The 4,675-nt window shown below is 57.5% G+C and overlaps 1 pseudogene; it reads left to right on the forward strand.

Moving 5' to 3' along the window:
- Positions 1-356: 356 nt before the first annotated feature.
- On the forward strand, positions 357-1,340 carry LOC129047123 (olfactory receptor 14A16-like; annotated as a pseudogene).
- Positions 1,341-4,675: the final 3,335 nt, after the last annotated feature.

The following is a 4,675-nucleotide window of genomic DNA, read 5'->3' on the forward strand; positions in this document are numbered from 1 at the left end:
CATGGGAAGGTGATCCCCCTCCACCTGAGACAGGTTAAAGCCCAGAGAAACTCTGAACAGGTCACAATGACAGACCATCTTTCCTCAGTCTCCACTCATCACTCTGCCTCACAGAACTTGCTCTGTTCTCCCCGAGTGCAGCAGAAATGCTGAGGGTTTCTGATATCCAAAAACACCAGAAGACATGTGGGGAAGCTTATAAGAAAAACCCCAGAACTCTTGAACACAAAAGGATGTCTCTGTGTGTGTTTTGGGGAGAGTGTATGGGAAATGGCTTTGATTTTGGTTACAGGGATCTCCTCTAACTCTTCGCTGTCCTTTCTCCATGAACAGGTGCCCATGTGCAGCCCCAGCAAATGTCCAACAGCAGCTCCATCAGGCACTTCCTCCTGCTGGCATTGGCAGACACGCGGCAGCTGCAGCTCCTGCACTTCTGCCTCTTGCTGGGCATCTCCCTGGCTGCCCTCCTGGGCAACGGCCTCATCATCAGCGCCGTAGCCTGCGGCCACCACCTGCACACGCCCATGTTCTTCTTCCTGCTCAGCCTGGCCCTCAGCGACCTGGGCTCCATCTGCACCACTGTCCCCAAAGCCATGCACAATTCCCTCCGGGACACCAGCACCATCTCCTACTCAGCTTGTGCTGCTCAGCTCTTTTTCTTTCTGTTCTTTATCACAGCAGGGTATTCACTGCTGACCATCATGTGCTAAAACCGCTACGTGTCCATCTGCAAACCCCTGCACTACAGGACCCTCCTGGGCAGCAGAGCTTGTGCCCACATGGCAGCAGCTGCCTGGGCCAGTGCCTTTCTCCATGCTCTCATGGACACAGCCAATACATTTTCCCTGTCCCTGTGCCATGGCAATGCCCTGGGCCAGTTCTTCTGTGAGGTGCCCCAGATCCTCAGGCTCTCCTGCTCACACTCCAACACTCTCAGGGAAGTTGGACTCATCACAGTTAGTGCCTCTTTGGTATTTGGTTGTTTTGTGTTCATTGCTTTCTCCTATGTGCAGATCTTCAGGGCTGTGCTGAGGATCCCCTCTGAGCAGGGACAGCACAAAGCCTTTTCCACCTGCCTCCCTCACCTGGCCGTGCTCTCCCTGTTTGTCAGCACTGGCATATTTGCTCCGTTGAAGCCCCCCTCCATGTCCTCCCCATCCCTGGATCTGGCCCTGTCAGTTCTGTACTCAGTGGTGCCTCCAGCCCTGAACCCCCTCATCTACAGCCTGAGGAACCAGGAGCTCAAGGCTGCAGTGTGGAGACTGATGACTGGATGCTTTCAGGAACATTCATCTGCTTGCCAATTTCTGAAAATCACTTGTAATAAAAGTCATCTTTAATACTTCTTGTTGGTTTCAATTTGGCGGTTCTTTTTCTTTGTTTTAGTTTTTTTCATATTGTCCACAAAGAAATGTCATTGTTTGTGCCATTTCTCATTTTGTTTCTCTCCGTCTTCCCTGTGGCCACAGACTGTGTCAATGAGCTCTTGGTGCCTTTAAAGGACCTAAAGCATCTCCCAGCAGAGTTTTCTGCAGAGATGCCCTTTTGATGCCTTCTCTGGAGCTGCAGCAGCAATGTCTGTGTGCAGAGCTGGGGCAGATCAGTGCTGGCCCAGCAGCTGTGCCCAGCAGCAGCAGCAGCACTTGGTGTTGCCAGTGCTGCTGCCGTGGCCCTGCCCCGCTGCCCTGGTGGCCCTGGTGTTGCTGCAGGGCCTGAGTGCTCTCGGGGCCGGGCACAGCCCTGGGGGTGGCAGTGCCGGGGCTGCAGCAGGGACAGGCCATGGGCACTGCTGGGGCAGCGCTGACGCCTCAGGCCAGGCCCTGGGGGCTCCAGGCTCCTTGCCCAGGCTCTCTCAAGAACACGGCCAGGCCAATGCTCAGCACAGAAACCCCCGTGAGCAGCCCCAGGATGGCCGTGGGCAGGCTGGGGGCAAACAGCATGGCTGGGGCTCTGCAAGGGCCCTGGGGCAGACGGGAAGGAGCAGCAGAGCAGGGGCTGATCCATCCCCAGTGCGCTGCACAGCCCAGGGCAGCGTCCCAGAGCGTCCTCATGCAGCTGCCAACAACATCCCCCCTCTGCAGCCCTGGCCTCTCCCCCAGCTCACACAGGTGCCCCAGCCTTGCAGGCACAGACACGGCAGCACTGGCTCAGCAGCCCCTGTTTGCATTGCCCACAGCAGGGGGAGCACCCCCATGCTGTTGCTGTGGGGACATGAACCTGAGGGAGCACAAATGCCATCAGCCCTGGGGCCAGCAAGGGCTGGGGGACACCAGGGAAACCACTCAGCTTTGTCCTGGCCTCTGCAGTCAGCCAGAAAGTTTGTTCCCATCAGCTGGGAGTTTCCTGTGCCACTGCAGACGCTGTTGCTCAGAGCCAGGGCTGCTTGGCAGCCACCCCCAAACTGCCCTGAGCATTTCCTTTGCTTCACCTTTGCTTTCTTTAGTCTTCCCTTGTGCAAATTTCCTCCCATTGCCCACCCCCGTTCCCTCCCCTGCAAACAGCCCATCCCTGGTTGCCCTTTCCTCTCTGGCCCCACTCCCCATTGCAGTTCCTGACTTGGCCCCATGGGAACGTCCCTTGGGCAGCAGGATCATCCTACAAGTGCTGCAGGAATTGTCTGCAGGCTCCTGCAGTGCCTGCTGCTGCTCCCTTGCCAGAGGCACCCCAGGCCAGGGGGGCACATCTGGGCTGCTGTGTCTGCCTCTGGGGCTCCCTGTTCTGGGCAGTGAGGAGGAGCTGCACAGGCTCTGCACGACTGACAGGATGGGCTTTGGGGCTGCCAGGAGAAGCTGAGGGACCTGGGCTGCTGGAGCTCCTCAAGAGGAGGCCCAGGGCTCATCCTGCAGCTGCTCCAAGGGTTCTTTCAGAGAATCCCAGAATCAGCAAGGCTGGAACAGGCCATGGAGATCATCAAGTCCAACCTGTGCCCTGACACTGCCTTGTCTCCCCTGGGCCTCCTCTTCCCCAGGATAAACAACCCCAGCTCCCTCAGCTGCTCCTCAAAGCTCTTGTGTTCCAGACCCCTCCCCAGCCTTGTTGCCCTTCTCTGGACACGCTCCAGCCCCTCCATGTCCTCCCTAAATTGGGGGCCCAGAACTGCAAACAGCACTCGAGGTGCTGCCCAAGCAGTGCTGAGCACAGGGGAACAATCCCTGCCCTGCTCCTGCTGGCCACACCATTCCTGAGCCAGGCCAGGAGCCATTGGCCTTCTTGGCCACCTGGGCACACGGCTGGCTCATGTCCAGCCTGCTGTCCATGTGTCCCTGCAGGTCCCTTTCTGCCTGGCTGCTCTCCAGCCAATCTGTCCCCAGCCTGTAGAGCTGCAGGGGTTGTTGTGGCCAAAGTGCAGGACCCGGCACTTGGACTTGTTCAACCTCACCTTGTTGGATTTGGGCCCTGGATCCAGCCTGTCCAGGGCCCTGTGCAGAGCCCTCCTACCCTCCAGCAGATCCACACTCACACCCAGCTTGGTGTCATCTGCAAATTTGGTGATTTTCTATTCTTTTTCACACATGTGATAATCATTTCCCCAAAATCATTAACATATTTCCCCTCCTCTTAACCCATGTGTTCTTCTGTCCTGGGGGTCTCTCTGCTGGTCCCTGGTGCTTGTGGAGTCCAATGTTCCCGTGGGCCTGGCTGAGCTGGCAGGACACTGAGGCTGCTGAACTTCCAGTTCCCCTTCTCACACAATGGGCATTGAGTGGTCTCCACAGGCCTAGGGTTGTGGAGAACAAGCTCCAGGTGTCAGCTCAGCTGGTGAAGACAATTTATCATCTGGTAACATGAGGTCACAGAGTGGGCTGTGACATCACAGAGTGGATCATGTGAGGTCATCGAGCAGCTGTGGCATCATAGACTGCCTCTGTGACATCACAGATCAGGCTGTGACATCACAGGGCAGAGGCCGGATATCACAGGGCAGACTATGACATCACAGACTCGGGTGTGACATCAGAGAGCAGCTCTGTGACATCAGAGAATGGTCTGTGACATCAGAGAGCAGCTCTTTGACATCAGAGAATGGTCTGTGACATCCCAGAGGGGCTGTGTAACATTAGAGAATGGGCTGTGACATCACAGAGGAGGCTGTGATGTCACAGGGCAGCAGTCTGACATCACAGAGCAGGCTGTGACATCCCAGAGGGGCTGTGTGACATCAGAGAATGGGCTGTGACATCACAGAGGAGGCTGTGACATCCCAGAGGGGCTGTGTGACATCCCAGCAGGGCTGTGTCAGGTCACTGGGTTGCTCACTCTGCCCCAGCTCCCCCTCAGTTTCTCCCAACAAATCCAATCCTGTCCATGCCCAGCAGGGTCCCTGTCCCCTGGGATCCCCCGGCCCACCTGGAGCCACAGCCTCCACCAAAGGATGTTCCACAGGATCCACCCCAGAGCCTGACAGGGGACAAGGGGCCAGGGCTGTGTGACCAGGACATCAAGGACGGGGATTATCCAGGTCACTGTGGCCTGGGTTGGGTTGCCCAGGGCAGGAAAGATGTCTGGCAGCTGGAGCAGGGCCTGGGAAGGGCCTCCAAGGTGGGGCTGGAGCCCTTGGGCTGTGAGCAGAGGCTGAGGGAGCTGGGCTTGTCCAGCCCAGAGCAGGGAAGGCTGAGGGGCTCCTCATCCAGCCTGGCAGTGCCAGCGAGGAGGGGATGGAGAACACAGAGCCAGG

Source organism: Molothrus ater, unplaced genomic scaffold (assembly GCF_012460135.2).
Source record: "Molothrus ater isolate BHLD 08-10-18 breed brown headed cowbird unplaced genomic scaffold, BPBGC_Mater_1.1 matUn_MA528, whole genome shotgun sequence".
Taxonomy (NCBI): Eukaryota; Metazoa; Chordata; class Aves; order Passeriformes; family Icteridae; genus Molothrus; species Molothrus ater.